Source organism: Myotis nattereri (assembly GCF_964212035.1).
Source record: "Myotis nattereri genome assembly, chromosome: 16".
Taxonomy (NCBI): domain Eukaryota; kingdom Metazoa; phylum Chordata; class Mammalia; order Chiroptera; family Vespertilionidae; genus Myotis; species Myotis nattereri.
The window spans coordinates 3,849,073-3,865,300 of NC_138091.1; positions in this window are offsets into that span (position 1 = coordinate 3,849,073).

Consider the following 16,228-nt stretch of genomic DNA (forward strand, 5'->3'; position numbering starts at 1 on the left):
CAGTGTGGGGCGTGCAAGAGGCAGCCAATCAATGATTTTTCTCTCATCATTGCGGTATCTCTCTCTCCTTCTCCCTTCCTTTCTGAAATATATATAAAAATATATTTTTTAAAACAGAGGTTGTAAGTGCTCCTTCTTCTTGGATTTTTAAAAAATACTTTGAGGAGGATAGGTGTTATTTCTTCTTTTAATGTTTGGAAAAACTCCCCTGTGAAGCTGTCCAGACCAGGGCTTTTGTTTGCTGGAAGTTTTTTGATTACTGCTTCTATTTCATCAGTTGTTGTTGGCCTAGTCAGGTTTTCTGATTCTCCCTGCTTTGGTTTGGAAGATTGTATTTTTCTAGGAATTTGTCCATTTCATCCACATTGTCCAGCTTGTTGGCATATAATTGTTCATAGTATTTTCTTACAAAACTTTGTATTTCTGTGGTGTCAGTGGTTACTTCTCCACTTTCTTTTCAGATTTTATTTATTTGGGTCCTCTCTCTTTGTTTCTTGATGAGTCTGGCTAATGGTTTATTAATTTTGTTTATCCTTTCAAAGAACCAGGTCTTGGTTTCATTGATTTTTTTTGTATTTTTTTTTTTAGTCTCTATGTTATTTATTTCTGCTCTAATCTTATTATTTCCTTCTTTCTACTTACTCTGGGCATTACTTGTTGTTCTCTTTCAAGTTCTTTAAGTTGTAGGGTTAAATAGTTTATTGCTGATTTTTCTTTTTTTTTGAGGTAGGCCTGCTATGACCTTCCCTCTCAGGACTGCGTTTGCTGTGTCCCAGAGATTTTGGGTTGTTGTGTGTTCATTTTAATTTGTTTCCAGGAAGTCTTTTATTTCCATCTTGATTTCATTGGTAACCCATTCATTGTTTAATAACATGCTATTTAGCCCCCATGTTTTTGGGTGTTTTTACTGTAGTTGATTTCTAATTTCATTCCACTGTGATCTGAGAAGATGCTTGATATGAATTCAATCTTCTTGAACTTGTAGAGACTTGTTTTGCGTCCTAACACGTGATCTATCTTTGAGAATGAACCATGTGCCCTTGAGAAGAATATATATTCTGCAGCTTTGGGGTGAAATGTTCTATAAATGTCAATTAAATCTATCTGATCCTGTGTGTCATTTAGAGTCACTATTTCCTTGTTAATTTTTGTCTGGAGGATCTATGCAGTGAAGTCAGTGGGGGTGTTAAAGTCCCTTAGTATGATTGTATTGTTGATCTCTTTCTTCAAGTCCTCCAGAAGTTTTTTTAAATATGTTTAGGTGCTCCCACATTGGTTGCTAATATGTTTATCAATGTTATATCCTCTTATTAGATTGATCCTCTTAGTAGGATGTAGTGACTTTTATTGTCTCTTGTGATAGTCTTCATTTTGAAGTCTATTTTGTCAGATATGAGTATTGCTATCCCAGCTTATTTTTCCATTTCTAATTGCTGGGGGAAAATTATCTATCCCTTCACTGTCCTCCTGGGTGAGTCTTTTGTTCTGAGGCAGGTCTCTTTTAGACAGCATGTATTTGATTCATGTTTTCATATCCATTAGCTACCCTATGTCTTTTGATGGGAGCATTTAATCCATTTAAATTTAAGGTTATCATTGATAGGTACTTATTCATTTTAATTCTTTATGCTTATATTTCTCTCTACATATATTTCTTCTTCTCGTTACAGCAGTCTCCTTAACATTTTTTGCAGTGCTGATTTGGTGGTGATAAACCCCTTTAGACTTTTTTTTTTTTTAAACAGGGAAGCTCTTTATTTCACCATCTATTTTAAATGATAGCCTTGCTGGATATAGTAATCTTGATTTCAGATCCTTGCTTTTCATTACCTTGAATACTTCATGCCATTTCCTTCTGACCTGTTGAGTTTCTCATGAGAAATCAGCTGACAGCCTTATAGGGGAGCTCCTTTGTTGGCAACAAATTGCTTTTCTCTTGCTGCCCGTAAGATTCTCTCTGTCTTTAATTTTTGGCATTTTAATTATGATGTATCTGGGTGTGGGCCTGTTTGGGTTCTTCTTGCTTGGGACTCTGTATACCTCCTGAACTTGTGTGACTTTTTTCTTCACCAGGGAAGTTTTCTGCCATTATTTCTTCAAGCACATTTTCTATCCCTTGTTCACTTTCTTCCCCTTCTGGAAATCCTCTGTTGCAAATATTGTTACTTTCTATGTTGTCCCACAGCTCCCTTAAACTGTCCTCCTGTTTTTTAATTTTTTTTTCTTTTTGGTTCTCTGATTGAGTGATTTTTTTCTACCCTGTCTTCTAAGTCACTGATGCAATCCTCAGCTTCCCCTAATCTGCTGTGTAGCTGTGTATTCCTTCCAATGTGTTCTTTATTAATGCTATGTTATTCTTTATTTCCAGCTGGTCTTTTTTCACAGTTACTGTATCTTTTCTCATGCTGTTGAGTATCCTTACCATCAGTATTCTGAACTCTATATCTGATAAATTTCTTTTTGTTTATTGTCTAAAGTTTTACATATGTCTCCTTTTTCCCCAATTGACACCCCTCCACCCCAGCCATTCCCACCCCCTGATAAATTTCTTATCTCTATTTCATTTAGCTCTTCTTCTGGAGAATTGTCTTGTTCTTTCATTTTCTCCCCATTTCAGCTGCCTGTTTGGGTTTGTGTCTGTGTATTAGGTAGATCTGCTACGCCTCCCAATCTCTAGTGCAGGACAATGTCAGATAATGTTCGTGACTGTCCCTTAGTACCTTGTTTGGAGCTATCAGCAAGCACAGTTTGTGGCTTCCTCTGCTGGGGTCAAGAGCCTTTGGAAAGGACCAAGATGTGCACCAAGGTCTGCTTTTTCTAGCCTTGGGCCCAGAATTAAATCAGGCAAAGACTCAAAGCCTCCAGAGACCTGCCCCTGCCTGTACTCTGGTTGTTATTCAGTCATAGTCTCAGGCTATCATCCACAGGGTGGGGCAAGAGATTTTCCAATGGGATGAGGCAGTTGCTTCTCCCTTCAGGCTGATTGTTATTCTCAGTCTCTTAATGGGCTTCAGAAACTGCAGAGGGTGTGGCAAGGGGTTTTCCAATAAGGTGGGGCTATTGCTTCTCTTCCAGGCAAAAGCTGCCTGGATGGTAAAGGTCTGTTGGAGAAAGCTGTCCTCTGCCGTGTGAGGGAATGACTCAGCACAGGAAACTGGGGTGTTTGCCTTATAAGATCTCACCCCAAAGTCCCCAACCCTGGCTTCTGCTGACACTGCTCCAGTCTACTCTGTCTTCTCTCTGCCAGAGCCCAAGGTGAGTGGCTGTGATAACTGGAACAGTGAGCCAAGTTTGTTTCCACCCCTGGGTCATGTCTTGTGTGCCAAAGAATGAGCTCTGTGGACCAGGAGATTTAAGGCAAAGTGTGGAAAATTTATTACAAGTAGATTCAGACTCTCCACATGAGGAGGAGGGCGCAATAATGGGCTGCCCATAAAGCCATGTATTCTAGGGGTGTATATTTGCTGCAAGGCTGCTCTATATCTACTTGTGTTGCCACCTGATTGATTCCCTCATTGTTCTTGCCTAGCAATGGACCTGAACTTTGTTCCTATGCATCAGTACACATTGTTGCTGCAGGCTCTTTCTTGGTTTCCCCTGCCTCCTGCTCTGTGTCCAAAAACATCCTATTATTTCAACATGGTTGGGTTCTGTGAGTAGGCTGCTCAGACTGTCGTGTTTGCCTCTATCTATGTTCCACCTGCCTTTGTTTCCCACTGGACCCCTGCCCTGTATGCCTGAGTTTCAAGCTAACTTTTCTCAGCTGCACACGCAATTTTGTGCATTGGCTCTTTAAGAGGGTGCCTGCATTTCCAGCCATCTCTCCTTGGCTGACAGCAACCCTGCTGCTTTTCACAGCCAGATGTTGTGTGGGCACCTTTCTCAGTTCTGGTGATGTGGGCTGGGAGACCAGCTTGGGGTTTAGACCCCAGAGTTCTGAGTGGGAGCACCTTACAGCTGAGATATTCCTCCAGAACTTCATCTACTGTCTGTGGGAGACCAGCCAGCCCTTTTGTACCTCTGCACTTCCTGCCAGTCTCTATGTGGTCTCCATTTTCCATCCTTGGTGATCAGGTTTCTCTCCAGCTAGTCTTTAGTTGATTTTTCAGGATGGTTTTTCTGTATTTTAGTTGTAATTCCAATTAGGTCCTGGGAGCATGTCTGTGTAGCATCCACTTACTCCACTGTCATTTTCTGATTTCTAAACACTCTTTTTAAAAAATATATTTTTTATTGATTTCAGAGAGGAAGGGAGAGAGAGAGAGAGAGAGAGAGAGAGAGAGAGAGAGAGAGAGAGAGAGAGAACATCAATGATGAGAGAGAATCATTGATTGGCTGCCTCCTGCATGGCCCCACACTAGGGATCGAGCCTGCAACCCAGGCATATGCCCTGACAGGGAATCGAACTGTGACCTCCTGGTTCATAGGTTAATGCTCAACTGCTGAGCCACACAGGCCGGGCTGATTTCTAGACACTGTTGATAAAAACGTTCCTCAACCAATGTACTTCAAGGTTCAAAAGCTATTTCAAGATGTTTAGCTCTGAATAGACACCTTTCAAAAGAGGACATTCAGAAAGCCAAGAGACATATGAAAACATGCTCAAAGTCACTAATCATCCGAGAGATGCAAATCAAAACAACAATGAGGTACCATCTCACACCTGTCAGACTGGCTATCATCAACAAATCAACAAACGACAAGTGCTGGAGAGGATGTGGAGAAAAAGGAACACTCGTGCGCTGCTGGTGGGAATGCAGACTGGTGCAGCCACTATGGAAGACAGTATGGAGTTTCCTCAAAAAACTAAAAATGGAACTCCCATTTGACCCCGTGATCCCACTTCTAGGAATATATCCCAAGAAACCAGAAACACCAATCAGAAAGGATATATGCACCCATATGTTCATAGCAGCAAATTCACCATAGCTAAGATCTGGAAACAGCCTAAGTGCCCATCAGCAGATGAATGGATTAGAAAACTGTGGTACATCTACACAATGGAATACTATGCTGCTGTAAAAAAGAAAGAACTCTTACCATTTGCAAGGGCATGGATGGAACTGGAGAGCATTATGCTAAGTGAAATAAGCCAGTCAATGAAGGAAAAATACCACATGATCTCACTCATTCATGGATAATAGAGACCATTATAAACTTTTGAACAATAATAGATACAGAGGCAGAGCTGCCTCAAACATTGTCAAACTGTAGCGGGAAGGCTGGGGAGGGTTGGGGGGCAGGAGGTAGGGGGGTAAGAGATCAACCAAAGGACTTGTATGCATGCATATAAGCATAACCAATGGACATAAGACGCTGGGGGGTAGGGGAGGCCAGGGGACTGTCAAGGGCGGGGGAAAAAAGGACACATATGTAATACCCTTTGTAATACTTTAAGCAATAAAAAAAAAATAAAGGGATTTCACTGGATTCATAGATTAATTTTTATGTGTATTGACATCTAAAATGTGTTGAACCTTTCAATATAACAAATAGTAAATCTCCATTTTTGAAGAAAAAAAAAAGATGTTTAGCTCTGGCTGGGTAACTCAGTTGGTTAGAGTGTTGTCCTGATACACCAAGATTTTGGGTTAGATTCCCAGTCAGAGCACATACAAGAATCAACCAATAAATGTAAAAATAGGTGGAACAACAAATCAATGTATCTCTCTCTCTCTCTCTCTCTTCTCTCTCTCTCTCTCTCTCTCTCTCTCTCTCTCTCTCCTCCCTCTCTCTCATTAAAATAAATGAAAATTTTTAAAAAAGATGTTTAATAATAGAATGGCACTTTATTCATGCTCTTTTAAAACTGCTTAATAGGAAAAAAAATCTGTTTACTTCTGTTTGGTCAACTACAAATTTCATTGTTACCTACTAATTAAAGAAAAATTTACACGATGGGGGTAAAAGCCTGGGAAAAATTGACCATCCACTGGCCATGTTAAAAAATGGATAGTGCCTGGTGTTGGTAAGGATGAAGAGAAATGGGCACTCTCCCCTATCTGGTGAGAATGTAAATTGGTGCAAAATTTCTGGGGGACACAATTTTAAAAGGTCATACCCTTTTACTTCTAGGATTTTAATGTGAGAAAATCCAAAGACAGGTTGTGTAGATTAGTAAAAAGTGTTCAGAATTAGAGATTGGTTAAAAATTTCATAATAAGTGCAGCTAATAGAAAGTGGTTGGTAACTGTGTACTGGTAATAATGCGAGAGAATCATCGATTGGCTGCCTCCTGCATGGCCCCACACTAGGGATCACTTGGTCATCGTGACAACTCTATGAGGCAGCTGCTGTGACCATGTCCATGAGGAAGCAGGTGTGAGGAGGAAAAAGAATTTGCTTAAGGCCACATGTCTGGTGAGAAAAGGAGGAGAAATTTGGACACAGGCTGTCTGGTTCCTAAGTCTGCAGTGCTTAGTCCATGGCACAATGGCAATGCCAATGACGTTGACTTAAGTTCATTAATATGGAGCTATGTCTGAAATAATGAAGTAAAAAAGGAGGTTAAGCTCTGGCCAGTTTTCCCAGTGGTTAGAGCATCGGCCCACAAACCAAGGGTTGCATGTTAGGTTCCCGGTCATGGGCATGTGTCTTGGTTGTAGGTTTGAACCCCATCCTGGTTGGGGTGCATGCCAGTCAATGTGTCTCTCTCATATCCATGTTTCTCTCTTTCTCGCCCTTTCCTTCCTCCCTCTCTGAAAAAGCAATGGAAAATATATCTTCGGGTGAGGATTTTTTTTTTTAAAAAAAGGGAGGTTAAAAAATGTCAAGAGTGGTTATCTCTCCATGGTGAGATAATGGCAAATATCTTTTAAATTTTTTCTTTAATTTTTTACAACATATAAATATTAATAATCACAAAAGACAATGAAGCTCTTTTAATTTTGAGGGAAGTAGAAAAAGGATAAAATCCAGATGATGAAGGAAAGGACTCAGTGATAGAACCTTCCAAGGTCCCCTTGACTAGTGACCAGGCCTCTGGCCTCTGTAGCCTCCCACGGCCAGACCAGCTGCCATCCTCCTCCACTTGGGGAAAACCAAATCCTTGTTTATTTATTCCTGATGGCCAGACACATGAGAGTGGAGAGCAGCTACAAAACACTTTCTCTGGCCATAGCCAGTTTGCCTCAGTGGATAGAGAGTTGGCCCATGGACTGAAGGGTCTTAGGTTTGATTCCATCAAGGGCATGTGCCTCAGTTGCAGGCTGGATCCACGGCCTTGGTTGGGACATGTGTGGCAGGCAACCAATCAATGTGTCTCTCTCACATCGATGTTTCTCTCTCTCTTTCTCTTCCCCTCCCTTTTACTCTCTCTAAAAATCAATGAGCCCTAGCTGGTTTGGCTCAGTGGATAGAGTGTCGGCCTGCAGACTGAATGATCCCAGGTTCAATTCTAGTCAAGGGCATATGTCTGGTTTGTGGATTCGATCCCCAGTAGGGGGTGTGCAGGAGGCAGCCGGTCAATGATTCTCTTTCATCACTGATGTTTCTAGCTCTCTCTCCCTCTCCCTTCCTCTCTGAAATCAATAAAAATATATTTTTAAAAATATCAATGAAAAAAATATCCCTGGGTAAGGATTAACAAAACAAAACAAAAGAAAACAAAAACAACAACAACCCCAGCTTCCTCGGGTGCTCTCTCACTCATGGACTCCACAGACAGCTTATTCCCCATCCTAAATTCCCATATGGCTGCTAATCTTAGTGCCTATTTTTTAGGTGAAAGGATCTGTGCCTGGTCATGTCTGCAATGAGGAGACAATTCAGACCCCAGTCTCTGTGACTGATAGTTAAGTCCCTGCATTTTCATTTCAACAATCATTTGAAGGAAAAGGTCTGTGTTTTTGGTTCTACCCTGCTGAAAAACTTCTATAAAACATTAGCAAAGATTCTTTTCCTTCCTTTAAAAAAATGTTAAAGGGAATGTCTTAGGCCTGGGCATCATGATTTCATATTCTATGTGCAGCAGTTTGGCTCTTGCATATGGTCAATGGTGCAGGCAAGCTCAGCACTTCCATAAAATGTAGACTCTGTAAACCTGCAAATGGGCAAGGGATGATCAAGCCAATGGACTCCAGTCGTGGGCAAACTACGGCCTGCGGGCCGAATCCGGCCCGTTTGAAATGAATAAAACTAAAAAAAAAAGACCGTACCCTTTTATGTAATGATGTTTACTTTGAATTTATATTAGTTCACACAAACACTCCATCCATGCTTTTGTTCCAGCCCTCCGGTCCAGTTTAAGAACCCATTGTGGCCCTCAAGTCAAAAAGTTTGCCCACCCCTGGACTAGCCACTGCATTGAAGTGGAACTAATCACAGGCCTCAAATCCTGGTTCTGCTCCTGTATTGCTTATCATACATAATTATGTAGCAAGAAATCTCCATACTTAGTGTCTTAAAACAAAAATTTATTATTATCTCTCAAAGAAGAAAGCACATTGAGACTGGTAGGAGGGGCAGAGGCATGGAATGGGCTGGAGAGACACCCACATGTGGCATTTTTGTTAATTGGGAGTGATATCTCAGCTGTGGAGGCCTCCTGTGAGGAACAAGGGGTCTCAGCCCCACACCAGCCCCCCAGACTAGGGTTCCAGAGCTGGGAAGAGAAGTCCCCATAACTTCAGGCTGAAAAAAACCAGTAGGGAATGTGGCTGAGTGACACAAAGGCTTCTGGAGACCAAGGCAGTTTCTCTTAAAGGACTGGCACACAGACTTACTGGGACTCCATCCCTCAGGGCTCCAGTGCAGGAGCAGCAGCAAGGGAGGGAATCCAGGGACATATGGGGAGGAACTGGATTGTCTGGCATCAGAGCAAGAACTCGGGGACGGCTTTCTCCCAGACAGGGATGCTCACAGGAATCATTGTTCTATGCTGAGACCTCCCCTGTGGCAGAACTAACTGGCAGCCATCTCTGAGTTTCCATCAGCCTGGCTCACACTGTTTGCTCCACCCTACTGATTCCCTGAGATCCCGCCCCATCCAATTTGCAGCCCCAACCCAAGCTGTTTGCAGCAGCTTTTCCATATGAATGGCCTGTCCTGGCTCAGGCTGCAGACTTTGCTAAAATCTCTCAAACAAGCAACAGCTGGTGTCAGCGTGCCCTAAACCTATCAATAAGAGGCCCAAGACCCAACACTAACACTAACCTGCCTTGGTTCACAACTTGGCCTCCCCTGGTCATTTCTAAGCCCAATACAAGTAACAGCCTCCTGTCAGGTGGCCCCAGAGTCAGCGTACCTGGTAGACAGCTTCAGACCACAGCAGATTACAACTCTACACATCCACAAGCAACACACTCAAGGGGCAGACTTGGTGAGCTCCAAAGCCCCACTGAACCAAGTCCTGCTCCATAGGGGTGTTTCCTGCACAGCAGCTCTCCCACTGTAGTCACAACTGGTCCTCATAGCCAATTGACTTGCAGATCAATTTCTCCCAGTGATGCCAACAGCAATCAAGGCTCAACCATAACAAGACTGTACACCCATCCCACATAGGGATGCACCAAGAGTGCCCAGCTCAGATGACTGGGGAGGCTGAACTACAGGGCCCTACAGGATACCTACTACACAAGGCCACTCTACCAAGTCCAGGAGACACAGCAGCTCTACCTAATACATAGAAACAAACACAGGGAAGCAGCCAAAATTCAGAGACAAAGAAACATGTCACAAATGAAGAAATCTCCAGAAAACACACACACACACACACACACACACACACACACACACACACCACTAAATGAAATGGAAAAAAGCAAACTACTAAATACAGAGTTCAAAATAATGGTTTTAAGGTTGCTCAAGGATTTTAGTGAGAACTTCAAGGCATTTAGTGAGACTTTCAAGGGTCTTAGTGAGAATTTCAAGGAACATAGTGAGAACATCAACAACCTAAAAAAGGACCAGTCAGAAATTAAGCATGCACTAACTGAAATAAAAAATAATTTATAGGGATTCAATAGTAGAGTAGAGGATTCCAAAAATATAGTCAATGATTTGGAACATGAGGAGGCAAAAAACACCCAATCAGAAGAGCGAAAATTTTTAAAAAATTAAAAAATATGAAGATAGTGTAAGGAGTCTCTGGGACAACTTCAGGTGTACCAACATTCACATTATGGGCATGCCAGAAGGAGAAGAGAGAGAGAATGATATTGAAAACCTTTTGAAGAAATAATGATGGAAAACTTCCCGTATCTGGAGAAAGAAATACTTACAAGTCCAGGAAGCACAGAGAGTCCCAAACAAGAAGAATCCAAAGAGCCCCACACCAAGACACATCATAATTAAAATGCCAAGGGTTAAAGACAGAGAATCTTAAAAGCAGCAAGAGTAAAGCAGTTAGTTGCCTACAAGGGAGCGCCCATACGACTGTCAGCAGATTTCTCAACAGAAACTTTGCAGGCCAGAAGGGAGTGGCAAGAAAAGCAAGGACCTGCAAGACAAGAAAATGCTAAAGGAGTTCATTACCACCAAACCAGTATTATATGAAATGTTGAATGAGATTCTTTAAGAAGAGCAAGAAGAAGCCCAACCAGCATGGCTCAGTGCTTGAGCTGCAGCTTATGAATCAGGAAGTCAAGGTTTGATGACTCCTGGTCAGGAAACATGCCTGGGTTGCAGACAGCCAATCAATGATTCTCTTTGATCATTGATGTTTCTTTTTTTTTTTTTTTTTTTCTTCTTTTAATTAAATCTTTATTGTTCAGATTATTACATTTGTTCCTCTTTTTTCCCCCCCATAACTCCCCTCCTCCCAGTTCCCACCCCACCCTCCGCCCTCACTCCCCACCCACTGTCCTCATCCATAGGTGCACGATTTTTGTCCAGTCTCTTCCCGCATCTCCCACACCCCTTTCCCCCCCAAGAATAGTCAGTCCATTCCCTTTCTATGTCCCTGATTCTATTATAATCAACAGTTCATTCTGTTCATCAGATTATTTATTCACTTGATTCTTAGATTCACTTGTTGATAGATGCATATTTGTTGTTCATAATTTGTATCTTTACCTTTTTCTTCCTCTTACTCTTCTTAAAGGATACCTTTCAGCATTTCATATAATACTGGTTTGGTGGTGATGAACTCCTTTAGCTTTTCCTTATCTGTGAAGCACTTTATCTGACCTTCAATTCTGAATGATAGCTTTGCTGGATAAAGTAATCTTGGTTGTAGGTTCTTGGTATTCATCACTTTGAATATTTCTTGCCACTTCCTTCTGGCCTGCAAAGTTTCTGTTGAGAAATCAGCTGACAGTCGTATGGGTATTCCCTTGTAGGTAACTGAGTTTCTTTCTCTTGCTGTTTTTAAGATTCTCTCTTTGTCTTTTGCTCTTGGCATTTTAATTATGATGTGTCTTGGTGTGGTCCTCTTTGGATTCCTTTTGTTTGGGGTTCTCCGAGCTTCTTGGACCTGTAAGTCCATTTCTTTCACCAGGTGGGGGAAGTTTTCTGTCATTATTTCTTCAAATAGGTTTTCAATATCTTGCTGTCTCTCATCTTCTGGCACCCCTATAATTCTGATGTTGGTACGCTTGAAGCTGTCCCAGAGGCTCCTTACACTATCCTTGCATTTTTGGATTCTTTTTTCATTTTGCTTTTCCGGTTGGGTGTTTTTTGCTTCTTTGTATTTCAAATCATTGACTTGATTCTTGAGCTCCTCTGGTCTGCTGTCGGGAGTCTGTATAATATTCGTTATTTCAGTCCGTGTATGCTTAATTTCTAGGTGGTTCCCCAATATACGATCGAGGGTCTCATTAGTTTTCTTGTAGATCTCATTAAGTTTATCGGCGGCTTCTAAACAGTTCTTGAGAGACCTTAAAAGTGTGGTTCTGAACTCTATATCTTCCATTGACAATTTTGTCCTGTTTCTTTGTCTCCGCATTTTGTTATGCTTCCTTGGTGCACTCCCTAGTGGTCTTTGTGCGCAGTCTTATAAACCTTGATTGTTGTAGCTAATACCAGGGAGGGTTTGACCTCCAGGCCAAGTGGCTATGAGAATCAGCTGTGTCTGCAGTGAGAGAACTTCTGTCCTCTAGGGAGGTGCTAATCTAGCCTTTGCCTGAGGCTATCCGGCAAATGCCTCTGTGCAGGGCTTGGGCGGGGCGGGTCGCACAGGATCAACAGGGTGGGCTGGAGAGAGCAGTTATGGCCGCTCTCAGTCCTGTCCCCAGGGGCTCTGCCTCTCTGAGTCCCAGCACCCGCTGCAAACCTCGGAGAGAAAGCTGCACTCGCTCTGACCAAAGCCAGACAGTCCCGCTTCTCCCGTTTGAGTCTGGGTCCCTAAAGACTCGCCCGGATCTGGAGCTCAGGGTCTGCGACTCCCTCCCGATTGAAAACGCCAACCGCGCCCTCCGCCGCCAGCCCGCTCTGCGCACTCCGCACCTCAGAATTTGACTTCAGCACTGCGCCTCCTCTGAGTGTCCGTATGCGTTTCTCTTTCCTCCTAGTTGTAGGACTTCCACTCAGCCAGCGTTCCTGTGGTTCTGGGTGATGTCCCTTCCGTTTTTTGGTTTCACTTTTGAAGTAGTTTTTCAAGGCAGCAAACTCCGGCGTTAACCTATGCCGCCATCTTGGTTCTCCTGATCATTGATGTTTCTATCTCTCTCTCCCTCTACCTTCCTCTCTGAAATCAATAAAAATATATTTTTTAAAAAGGAGAGGAAGAAGAAGAAGAAGAAGAAGAAGAAGAAGAAGAAGAAGAAGAAGAAGAAGAAAAAAGAAAAAAGAAAAAATATGAACAAAAGCCCTGGCCAGTTTGGCTCAGTGTATAGAGTGTCGGCCTGCAGACTGAAAGGTCCTGGGTTTGATTCTGGTCAAGGGCATATGCCCAAGTTGTGGGCTCAATCCCTAGTAGAGGACATGCAGGAGGCAGCCAGTCAATGATTCTCTCTCATCACTGATGTTTCTGTCTCTCTCTCCCTCTCCCTTCCTCTCTGAAATCAATAAAAATGTATTTTAGGAGAACCAAGATGGCGGCATAGGTTAACGCCGGAGTTTGCTGCTTTGAACAACTACTTCAAAAGTGCAACTAAAAGACGGAAGGGACATCACCCAGAACCACAGGAATGCTGGCTGAGTGGAAGTCCTACAACTAGGAGGAAAGAGAAACACATACGGACACTCAGAGGAGGCGCAGTGCTAAAGTCAAGTTCTGAGGTGCGGAGTGCGCAGAGCGGGCTGGCGGCGGAGGGCGCGGTTGGCGTTTTCAATCAGGAGGGAGTCGCAGACTCTGAGCTCCAGATACAGTCGAGTCTTTAGGGACCCAGACTCAAACGGGAGAAGCGGGACTGTCTGGCTTCGGTCAGAGCAAGTGCAGCTTTCTCTCCGAGGTTTGCAGCCGGTGCTGGGACTCAGAGAGGCAGAGCCCTGGGGACAGGACTGAGAGCCGCCATAACTGCTCTCTCCAGCCCACCCTGTTGATCCTGTGCTACCCGCCCTGCCCAAGCCCTGCACAGAGGCATTTGCCGGATAGCCTCAGGCAAAGGCTAGATTAGCACCTCCCTAGAGGACAGAAGTTCTCTCACTGCTGACACAGCTGATTCTCATAGCCACTTGGCCTGGAGGTCAAACCCTCCCTGGAATTAGCTACAACAATCAAGATTTAACTATAAGACTGTGAACAAAGACCACTAGGGGGTGCACCAAGGAAGCATAACAAAATGCGGAGACAAAGAAACAGGACAAAATTGTCAATGGAAGACATAGAGTTCAGAACCACACTTTTAAGGTCTCTCAAGAACTGTTTAGAAGCCGCCGATAAACTTAATGAGATCTACAAGAAAACTAATGAGACCCTCGATGTTATATTGGGGAACCAACTAGAAATTAAGCATACACGGACTGAAATAACGAATATTATACAGACTCCCGACAGCAGACCAGAGGAGCGCAAGAATCAAGTCAATGATTTGAAATGCGAGGAAGCAAAAAACACCCAACCGGAGGGGTGGAATGAAAAAAGAATCCAAAAATGCGAGGATAGTGTAAGGAGCCTCTGGGACAGCTTCAAGCGTACCAACATCAGAATTATAGGGGTGCCAGAAGATGAGAGAGAGCAAGATATTGAAAACCTATTTGAAGAAATAATGACAGAAAACTTCCCTCACCTGGTGAAAGAAATGGACTTACAGGTTCAAGAAGCGCGGAGAACCCCAAACAAAAGGAATCCAAAGAGGACCACACCAAGACACATCATCATTAAAATGCCAAGAGCAAAAGATAAAGAGAGAATCTTAAAAACAGCAAGAGAAAGAAACTCAGTTACCTACAAGGGAATACCCATACGACTGTCAGCTGATTTCTCAACAGAAACTTTGCAGGCCAGAAGGGAGTGGCAAGAAATATTCAAAGTGATGAATACCAAGAACCTACAACCAAGATTACTTTATCCAGCAAAGCTATCATTCAGAATTGAAGGTCAGATAAAGAGCTTCACAGATAAGGAAAAGCTAAAGGAGTTCATCACCACCAAACCAGGATTATATGAAATGCTGAAAGGTATCCTTTAAGAAGAGGAAGAGGAAGAAAAAGGTAAAGATACAAATTATGAACAACAAATATGCATCTATCAACAAGTGAATCTAAGAATCAAGTGAATAAATAATCCGATGAACAGAATGAACTGGTGATTATAATAGAATCAGGGACATAGAAAGGGAATGGACTGACTATTCTTGGGGGGGGAAGGGGTGTGGGAGATGCGGGAAGAGACTGGACAAAAATCGTGCACCTATGGATGAGGACAGTGGGTGGGGAGTGAGGGCGGAGGGTGGGGCGGGAACTGGGAGGAGGGGAGTTATGGGGGGAAAAAAAGAGGAACAAATGTAATAATCTGAACAATAAAGATTTAATTTAAAAAAATGTATTTTAAAAAATATGAACAATAAAATGGCAATAAATACATAAAAAGATCAACAATTGAATCTAAAATCCAAAATAAAGAACAAGGAATCTAATGAACAAAATAAACTGATGAATAAAAAAGTAGCAGAGGCATGGAAACATGGAACAGACTGACGAATCTCAGAAGGAAGGGGTGCAGGAAGAGATTAATCAAAGGACTTATATGCATTTATGCATTACCTGTGGACACAAACAATAGGGTGGTGAAGACCTGTGGTGGGACAGAAACTGGGTGAAGCAGGGCAATGCGGGGACAAACGGGGACATTTGTAATACTCTCAATAATAAAGATTTTTTAAAAACAAAAAACCCCATCAATGAGAATCACTGATCGGCTGCCTCCTGCACAGACCCTACTGAGGATTGAACCAGCAACCTGGGGATATGCTCTGACTGGGAATTGAACTAGCAATTTTTGGTGCACAAGGCGATGCCTAACCAACTGAGCTGCACTGGCTAGGGCACAAATGCTCGTAATGGCATCTAGAATGGTGAATCCTTTCCAAAAGGTTTTCAATTTACTTTGCCCAGATCCACCAGAGGAATAACTGTCTAGGGTAGTGATAGACAGCCTTACAATATGTAGTTCTTTTAAAAAATACATTGTAATTTACTTTATAGAGAGGAAAACAGAGAGGGAGAGAGGGAAACATGAAATGTGAGAGAGAAACATTGATCAGCTTCCTCCTGCACTCCTCCCATTGGGGACTGAGCCTGAAACCCAGGCATGTGCCCTGAGTGGGAATTGAACTGGTGACCTTTTGGTCCATGGGATGATGCTCATCCAACTGAGCCACACTGGCAAGGGCATGATATATATTTCTTATTTTTTCTTTGTTAATCCATTGATTTTTAGAGAGAGTGGGAGGGAGGGGGAGCAACAAAGAGAGAGAAACATCAATGTGAGATAGACGAATTGATTGGTTGCCTCCTGCACGCATCCCAACCAGGTCCAGGGATTGAGCCTGAATCTGAGGCACATACCCTTGACTATAATCAAACCCAGGACCCTTCAGTCTGTTGGGCCAATATTCTTACCCCTGAGCCAAACAGGCTAGGGTTGAAATATATTTCTTAAATACTAAAATTTGAAAGTCTAAATAACTTCTTTTTTTAAAATCCTCACCCAAGGATATTTTCCCATTGACTTTTTTTTTTTTGAAAGAGAGTGGAGAGAGAGAGAGAGAGAGAGAGAGAGAGAGAGAGAGAGAGAGAGAGAGAGATGTGAGAGAGACACATCAGTGCCTCCAGCATGAACCTGGCCCAGGGCTGGGTATCAAACCCTTGGCCCTTCGGTCTGCAGGCTGACACTCTAACCACT